Source organism: Etheostoma spectabile, chromosome 23 (genome assembly GCF_008692095.1).
Source record: "Etheostoma spectabile isolate EspeVRDwgs_2016 chromosome 23, UIUC_Espe_1.0, whole genome shotgun sequence".
Taxonomy (NCBI): domain Eukaryota; kingdom Metazoa; phylum Chordata; class Actinopteri; order Perciformes; family Percidae; genus Etheostoma; species Etheostoma spectabile.
Window position 1 is genome coordinate 6183319 of NC_045755.1, and position 9718 is coordinate 6193036.

Here is a 9718-nt window from a genome sequence, read left to right on the forward strand (position 1 = left end):
TGGATCTGGTCTTCAGCCTCTTGATAATCCAACCTTTAGTCTCAGGGTGAATCTTAGGTCTGTTTGCAGAGGTCTAGTTGCAGTTGATGTGAAGGTCTAGAGTTTTTATACACACCTGAGACCTAATTGATCCATTATTAGTCACAGGTGAAGCTCATGAGAGAGAGAGCGAGATGGGGGGAGTGACGGAACTAAACGGAGCTAGTAGTAGGAAGATGAGAGGCGAAGAAGAGAGAGAAGACAGAGAGTATAGAAAAAAAGGGAGGTCGGAAGAGGGAGCAGCAGGCACTGGTGGCTATGTTTTTGCCTCACCTCCCCAGCAGTGGGAGAGATTGTCGTAACATGCAGCGGAGAGCGGTGATCATGCATCTCGGCGCCAATCACCGAGACTACCGTGCGCACTCAGACGGAGACGCACCGGGGTGCAGCCCGGCTCTGCCGAACCTTCTGACGAGACGCCAGCCAGCCTCGCGATAGCCTCGGAAGAAGTGTGTGAGGGAACATGTCACCCTTCGGACGGTGACTGGGGGTTAATCGCCCTCCTGTTTGAGCCCACTCGGACGCACCGGCGGCGGATCAAATCAGAGCGCATATTTTTGTTGTGCCCGCACCACGGAATCCAAGCGCTCTTTATCGCTTCAAATCGCCTATAAAGTGAGATTTTTTGTGCATGAAAAGAGTGAACTGCATTAATTCCGTGGCCATCCGAATATAATCAAACCGCGTGTGTGTGAGCTGAGGTGGGAGCGTGTGTCTCCCGCTGCACGCTGTCTCTGTCACCATTAAAGCTTTATTCCTACGCCAGATGCACTGCTCATAGTTGCGTGGGCACTGCACCGGAGCAGCGACTGCTGCTTTCTCCTTCTCCTTATTCACTCCTCCCGGCTGCCAAAGAAGGTAATCACTCAGAATTCCACCAGATTACGTGCCACTTTTCCACGTGCTCTACTGCTTTAATGCGCCATGCCTGCCATGTATTTTATGTGAAGTTTTCCGCAACACTAATTCCAATGCGGAGTGTCTCCGTCGCAATCTTAATCAAGCAGTAACCAATCGACTTGTTTAGTCGCTGTGAAATTTTTCAAGTCTACCAACATAAAACAAAATTGCCTGAAGCCAAATTTTGTTGTGATCCCATCACCCGCATTTTCCTTATCAAAAGTCATTCGCCAGAGGATGACGATTCATCCATTTTAATCAATCGTATAAATCCAAGCAGTGCAGAAGAAACAAAAAAAATACGTTTTTAAAACCCAGCAGTTCACAGTTTGTGAATGCTGATTTGTTGAAATCGTTTCAATAGATGGCACTAGATTCTACTTTAGGGTACAATCGAGGTCAAGCGGTTTAATTACTCTCGTTCTGTTCACCTTCTATTGTGTTTTCTCTGCCCATTTATGTTCAATTGGGAAATTTCAATCCAGACATCATTCACACACACTTACAGCGTGGCTCAGTGCTTCCATACACCTGTGTGTTCACCAATCGTTGCCATGCTGTATGGGGTGTCACAGCCTGAGGCATGGCTGCATTGTGGCAAGTGGTTCAGTTTTTTTTTTTTGTGGCAGCCTAATTGGTTATTTCCCTAACATTCCGTTGAATAAACATGCAATTTCATCAGAAACCCATCCCGATGTTTCAGTGTTACCAAACGCTCCACTGGGATATCTTCACCCAGAGGTAGATTACATTTACTGTTCATACTCCTAGGAAAGTCAAATGGTACCCAGGGGATAACTATACTATATATATGAACATGGCACAAAAAAAAAAAAACCTCATATTTCTGTGTGTAATTATACCCCTAGCGAGCCAGAGACTGTTTTGACTTAGTAACTGTCTGGGTTTTTCCTTTGTGCTGTTTTTCGAAGCGTGGCTTGTAACGGCCTACCATCCCTCCCTGCCGCCTCCGGCCCTGGGCAAACATATAGGTCAAGCAGTGGTAAACACACTCCTCACCATGGTGATGCCCTGGCATTTCAGGGATTGGAGAATGTCTAGCCATACTGAAATGGTGGGGAGAATGAAAAAAACGGGTCTGTCAGGCCAAATGGAGACAAGGGGATTTATGATTGCTTTTACTGGCACATGTCCAAAGCATTTCTTTTAGAGTTTTGATTTACTGGGGTTGCATGGTACCCTTTTCCCCAGCGGTCAAAAGAGATTGTGTCCACCTAACAGTATGAACAAAGTGCTGTGCTGCTCGCGGCCCGTGGTTAATGCGAGGGACTCTCATTAGATTCGGCCATCAGCATTGTCCGAGCTTGTTGACTGCAAGGCAATATTTCTGACCTTCACCATCAAGTTTTTTGTCCGTATCTGTTGTGCCTTACGCCGAGGTTTTCCCTAAGCCTGCATTTCTTCACTTTAACTTGACACCGATAGCTTTTAACTTTTTGTGGGGAGGGAAAGGCTTGCTGGCGCTCAGTGCGAGGACGGTGCAATGTAAGTTCATTATGGTTCATAAGATCTCTTTTGAAATCTACTAGAGAGAGACGGGGGCAGAGGCCTGCACACAAAGGAGGGTTTGAATATGCTCACTTTAGCTACAAGAATGCCAAGGTCAAGCCAGCTGTGAGGGCTAATAATCCCAACTGATAAAATGATTCAAAAGCTGCATTAGTGAAGTCTTTTGGGATAGATAAGGATAAGTACAATGCCACAGGGGCCTTAAAAGAACAGACACCTTTTTAATCTGCGCTCACTAATTCCTCATAGAACCAGGGTTGTGCAACAGAAGCCTCTCCAACAAACGAGAGGAAAAGTATTAAAGTCTCCTTTTATTGTTGCCACAGATGTCTCGCCTGTATTTGTGTCCACGTGCAAGTTGGTGTGTGTGTGGCCTGTATGTTATTCCTGTTGGTGCAGGTTGTGTTGCAAGTGGTATTTTATCTAGATAGGCCTAAGCCTGTCGACAGCCCACATTCTTGTTATTATAACTCTTAAAAGGTGGGAGCGCTAGCTATCAACTAATCAGGGATGGGGATTTCGGCAATGCTCCGAAAAATAAAATGTGACCCTTCTGCCGGCCTGTTAGTAGCCGAACACCGCCAGCAGCAAGGTATTTTTGGGAGTGGTACACCTAATTGTGTCAGCCCTCTTGCATAATGTGACACGATTTCGTGCAATGGAAAAATGAGATGCGGAAAGGCGGATTGTGAATGAAAAACCTATTAAAACATTATGCATAGGGAATGTGATGAATTTGCGCCATAAATTTCTCACCACTGTCCACTTCAATAATTCAGGCAATGGAGCAAATCCCATTGTGCTCTTCATTGGCCGAGTATTTTCACATGGCAATAAAGATCCTGACAGTTGGTGGAATAGTTTTCTCTTGGTACGGGGAAATTCTGTGAATCCAAGGCCAAGCTTTATTAGCACAGGCTAATGTCAAATACTGAGTTTTGTTCCCCAAAAATGAGACGACAAATATTTGTGCCATGGAATTGAGGCCTTGTGGTTACAATTACAGTTTGAATCGCAGCTTTTTTAAAACCTCAATAGTGTACAGTTTCTTCTCAATGAAGCACATTATTGGAGAAAATGATTTCAAGTGCTGTAAATCCTGAGGAAGTTTTTGGCCCACACTATAGGAAGATAAATGGCATAATTTGAATGATGGATCTCTATCCTATTTTTGATGTACATGGTACCACAACTGTGGTCAATCTTGTCTAAGATAGAATGATCTCAGCTATTACCTATGAACTCATGGACAAATCCATTTTAATGCTTTTAGCTTTTGGAATAAACACTCTTCATCAGTATGTAAAAAAAAAGGCTTGAAAAGACAGAAGATGTAATTTGATTAAAGCAGATTTCAATAACCAGTGCTTTTAAATGGTGTTTTGAAAAGAATCCTTAGCAAATCCTTGTACTAAACTCCTATCCCTTTTAACTGTACCCATTTTGCTAGTAGTCACATTGCTGTTTTATACTTCAAAGTGAGGCATATGCCTAAACGTCTCTGTGGCAATGACAGATGATTGGTGGTACTGTCGCATATGTTCTCGTTATTCATTCATAAAGCCTTGTGTCTGCACACCCCAGTGGCCTTTCAACTCCTCTACGTACTTCCCCCCGCCCAAAGCCACCAGTCTGCCTGACGACTCCAGTTATTTGATCCATGGTAAACCAAGGGTGAGCATAAGGGCCAAAATACAGAGACAATGTATCATATACTACGCTTACATCACAGACCAAAATCAGTTTCATTTTTCCACAGACAGGGGGATCCTTAAAAAAACGAAGTTTAGGTACAGAATGCCATTCTGTGGCGTGATAGCTCTGTCTCGGGGCACGCCTCATCAGATTGGGTCAGCATGGCAAACGCTTGGTGTCAAGTTTTCGCGCCCTGTTAGAGAAAGGGAGCCCTGTCTTTAGACATGAGTTTAGAAAGGAAGTCATCTCTGTCTGCACTATTTCTGGTTAGCTTGGTTAACAACCTCTGTCAGGTGCGCACCTTTCAAGATGTCCACCCATTACATGCCGCGACCAGTAGAGCATCAAGCCTTTCTGCAGGAATGAACTAGTTCCACAACTGCAAATTCCCGTTTGTTCTGCACCCGAGTTGCCTAACACTGATGGTTTGTAAGTTACTGAACAACGCTACACAACTGTTTTTTATGATGACAGTTGTCAGTGTTTCCCCTCTTTATACTACACTATCTTGTTTTCCTGTTCTTTTTTTTTCTCTAATTCAAGTGTACAGTCCGACTATTCAATTTCATCGTGCCATCTGCGAATGTTTCTTTTATCGTCCGAATATTAAATGGTGTTTTGTGCTAACGCAGCAGAATGCTGAGTTCCTCGCACGGCGTTGAAAAGGTATAGTTGTTTTTCCAAACATAACCTGCACTCCAAAAGACATCGCTTATTACAGACAAGGCCAGAGTGAGCTTCAGTAAGGACTCTAACTTGAATATGACTTAGAGATACTACCAGCAGCGCAGATCACTAAGTATGTCTTCTCTTTAAGCATCTATTATTAATCTGCAGAAAGGAGGGATTTTAGGGAATTTGAACCTTAAAGCACAGCTTAGGCTCAAGTGACATAAAATGTATCATTGTATTTAATGCTGCCGTTAATATTTAGCATACGAAAGCCATGTCACAATCACTGTGGTTTACTTGCAAAATACCATATCATGTCAAACCCCTCACAGCAGTGGTACACAATGGTACGAGCATTCCTCCGCATGTAATCTGCTGTAAACTGATTGAAGTTGAATTTATTTTTAAAGTATAATCAGCTGTAAACCATGAGGTTAATGCACATTATCAATTTGCTAAAGTACCCTCCACACAAAACTGTTTTACTTGCATTGTTTGAAATATGTAGTTCCATATGTGTTGTGTTATGTCGGAATGTGAAAATGAATGCTACTCTACTCTCCTCTGTCAGTTCTAGCCACTGAAGAAATAAGCGGAGAAATCGGGCCAACTACACAAACGGTCAGTTCTGACGTCATGTTACCTGAGCACATTACTATTTATGAGCTTGCCCAGTTTGCGCTAGGTAAAGGATACTGTTAGCCAGGCTCTTATTGTTGTTAGCCATCGAGTCCAGCTCTGGCTTGTGGAATATATGAATGTGGCACAAATCGAGCTAGTCTTCCTGCAGGTCTTCTATACCACGCTAGAATGGCTGAAACAAGGAACCAAGGCATTATTTTCACAAAACTCTTCAGAGTCCATTGTAGATCTTCAACATTACGACAAAGTGATGAAATACGTGTGAAGGCACTTTAATTGATCGTCACTTAAAGGGTTTGTTAATTAATTCACATTTGATAATCAATCACAGTTGCAGCAGGAACCGTAGTAGTTTCTCAAGATAATCTAAAACTTATCCGAATGAACCCCTCCCCTCGAGCCCTGCTTTTCATCGCGCGTGTGTGGAATGTCCAATTTACACGTTGCCCTGTTTTTTACAGTTCTATTGATTTTGAACAGTAAATTGTGTGCACTTTTGCACTCAGTTTTCCATAAGTCCTATTGATGGGTTTTGGCAGTGCTCGGGGACAATAAAAAAAAGGCAGTTTGAGTCTAATAAAAAAAAAAACTGGCTGCGAGGATCCTGTCTAGTTCCAGATTTTACTGGAGATTCTCATTGGCCTTTGGAAATAGTGATGTCAGAAGACATCGACCCTAACACACTTCATCCTGTGCCCTTCCAACCCATGAAGTGGCGTCTAAAACTCCCCGAGGCCCAACCAATGCATGAAGACACAGAATTGAGCTACTCTGTAAAACCTCGAAATCAGCAAGGACATGCGATGCTCCGCCTTACATCCTCTGGCGAATTAATGTGATACAGATGCTGCTGATAAAACGTGCACACATGCAGCAAATTGTGGCACAGATCAGCAAGCTAGCGCAGATTGCTAGATTGGATATGAAACGATGGGAAAAATGGGATTGAGGGATTTTAATAACGCAGCTGTAGCTTCAATTAAAACTTAATGCAGTAGCCAGGGAACAAGTTTCTGGTCACTGTGATAGCTGCAAGCTCGGCTCTAAATTAGTCATGTGCATGTGTGTACACACACAACACTCGAGATTGGATGGGTTGAGTGTTGGCAGACGACACACACACACATACACACAGTGGAAGTTGGACGAGAAAAGGAGGGCCAGTAGTTTGAGAGGTTAAGACTAGAGAGGCCATTTGCTATCGCTTGTCAGCTGGTGAGAGAAGATCTCAGATCAGCATTTTCCTCCGAGGATGAGTGGATTCCGCTGGGCTCATTCTTGCAACACTGGCAACATGTCCATCTGACCATCTTCAAAGAAATCGTCCCTCCCCTCGGATGATCTAACCCAAATTTATAGTGTATCCATCAAGAGCGAAAAGAGTGCTGATTTAAGGGAACTGACCTCTGTCTGTTCTATAACTCATAAACATGCTCTCTTGACTATTGATCCGGTGACCCACCAGGGCGCTTGAGTGTGATACATCCACACATTGAGGAAATGATGGGTGAGAAGTGTGCTTCCCCTTCTGCGGTTTCAATTTGTGATTTTCCGCTGTGTCAAAGGCAGAAATGAGCTCACCCCCACGTTCGATCAGTCGCCGTTCTCTGTTCATCTGGCTGATCAAACCTCCTTAAGAAGTTTGATCTTCTCTGTGCGTGAGATCACAATCCTTGAACAGATTTAGAAGCAAGGTTTTTCTGTCTTTAACAAAGCTCGCCCTGGAGGCCATTGACACACAAATGTGTGTCTGCGGTAACAGGCTCGGTCATGCTCTATAGATTCATTGCGTTTGAGCGTTTTCTTTAATTTCCATCTGACAGAAATGTGGGTTTAATCTTACACTGGGTTGTCTACAGTGCATTAGCCTTTTATGTCAAAGGGGCAGAATATTACCGATGCTATGCTGCTCCGGCGAAACAATTGCATGTTACTCTTTAGAAAACTAATGGAGGCTTTATCGATTCATACAAGGCCAGCCACTTGCTTTGTCTCGGCTGTCAGATTGTGTCTAAAGCAATTTCATAAGATCATTATTTTCTTTCTCGGATGTCTTGCGCTAAACAGATCCTCCTTCGTTCGTTCCGTGCCTTTTGTACTGCTTACAGCAGCGCTCTTATGGCCCAATTGAAAATGAATTAGATAAGAATGACACATAATGAAAATCACTAAAAAACATTGGCACGTCACATCCCTTAGCTTGTTGCACCCTTGAATAATTGCTTGTGGGGTTCCATTTCTATTCTCGATCTTACGCAGCAAGAGAAATGGGTTTAGCTCACGTAAAAGACAAGCCTAACATTATGGGTCATAACAGCAATGCTGTTGTGGTGGTGTGTGTGTGTGTGTGTGTGTTGGGGGGAGGGGGTCTGACTTGGTGTTAGTCATGCAACAAAGCGAGGTAACTACCCCTTCGCTGCACTTATGGTGAGCATCATTGACATAATTGATGTCACTGGCTAGCAACCACAGTGTCAAATGTACCAACGGGTTGCATGAATCCCATCAAGTCAAATGTTTCCTGTTATATTGTGTTTACTCTAGCAACCACCCTTCCTTTGTCTTATGAAGTTGTAAAGGTAGTTGGAATGCAGAATCGGTGACGCATGAAATTCAAATTCACTAAACACAAAGCCAGTTATAACTCCAGAATTGATTGATGGGTCTTGTAGTACATAAACATATTAAAGTTATAAGATAGTAAAACGGAAAAAAAACTTGTTATGCTCTGCTGAGAGAAATAAAAAATTTGTTAGAAGTCTTGTGCTGTGATTATATCTTATATACATATACAGTCCCTGACAAAGTCTTGTCACTTATCTATTTTGTAGAAACACCTGCTATTAACCTGACTTTTAATTAATCAATTGGGTTAGAAATAGCTCATTTGAAAAGCTAAAACCCTCCCAAATGATGTTCAATGCACTGAAATAAATTAGTTTCACAAAAAAAGATTTTTATTATTTAAACACAGCCAGAAGGTCAAATTTTGGCAGACATAGTGGGTTAAATAGTGGTGCTGTGAGATTCAATTTAATATCTTGTATGACTTCCATGAGCTTGAAGGACTGCATCCATGCGTTTGGCAAGGTTCATACATGAATTGATGAAGTCATCAGAGCTAGAAAAGCAGTCTGCATGCCTCCGAGTTCATCATATTCTTGGTTTGGTCTTCCATGCTTCCTCTTTCATCCTAACCCCACATATGTCAATGTATGTTCATGTCTGGTGACGGGCTGGCCAATCCTGGAGCTCTTGATCTTCTTCCCTTGAGAACTTGAAGTGGAAGGGAGTATGCCTGGAGCACCATCCTGCTGGAGAATTTGGCCTCTTTTATGTTGGGAATATAAGAGGTAGCTAAGTTTCTTGGTATTTGAGACTATTGATGTTGCCTTCACCCTGTATAGCTCTCGCACACCCCATACTGGATGTAACCCCAGACCATGATTTTTCCGCCACCAAACTTCACTATTTTCTGGGTGAATCTGGATTCATGCGGGATCCGTAGTCTCCTGCAATATTTCGGCAACTGTGGGTGTATCAACAGAAGATTCATCTGAAAAATCCACTTTATTCCACTTCTCCAGCGTCCATACCTTTTAGCAGGCGGTGGGGCCTTGGCAATGCCACCGGTTTTTCAATTCTGGGCACTGATTTGACCATTTCGAGACAGAATCGACAAACCGTTCTGGTTGACACAGGGTACTTCAGGTGACCAGGTCTGGTGGAGCTCTGCTGCAGTGGAAATGGGCTGGCCTTGGATTTTCGAGCCAACAAACGGTCCTCTCGAGCAGTTGTCTTGCGGGGTCTGCCTGACCTGGGCTTGTCAGAAAACTCTCCAGTGTCTTCAAAGTTTTTTTTAATCCTCTGTACTTGACGCTGAGACACATTGAAGGTGTCTGCCACATCAGCGTGGATCTGGTCTTCAGCCTCTTGATAATCCAACCTTTAGCCTCAGGGTGAATCTTGGTCTGTTTGCAGAGGTCTAGTTGCAGTTGATGTGAAGGTCTAGAGTTTTTATAACACACCTGAGACCTAATTGATCCATTATTAGTCACAGGTGAAGCTCATATGACAAGGCGACAACACTATGTTTTTGCAAAAATTGACTCAATGGGCTTTACCAGCTGTGAATATTAGAAACTTTTTGACAGTTTCTTTTTGCACTGAAACATTATTACAAAAGCTGTTGGGATTAAATGAGCCATTTCTTGTAAATAAATCTGATTAAAATTATATT

General features: G+C 43.0%; 1 protein-coding gene and 1 long non-coding RNA gene across 3 annotated transcripts in view; both read left to right on the forward strand.

Moving 5' to 3' along the window:
- The window catches only part of tafa5a (TAFA chemokine like family member 5a), a 161429-nt gene that overhangs the window by 65554 nt on the left and 86157 nt on the right, over positions 1-9718 (forward strand). The window lies entirely within an intron of this gene.
- Positions 1-9718, forward strand: part of LOC116673059 (uncharacterized) — a 40088-nt gene that overhangs the window by 12764 nt on the left and 17606 nt on the right. The window contains exon 2 of the long non-coding RNA XR_004327726.1: positions 5345-5357. This is a non-coding gene — a long non-coding RNA (uncharacterized LOC116673059). The remainder of the gene's footprint in view (positions 1-5344; positions 5358-9718) is intronic.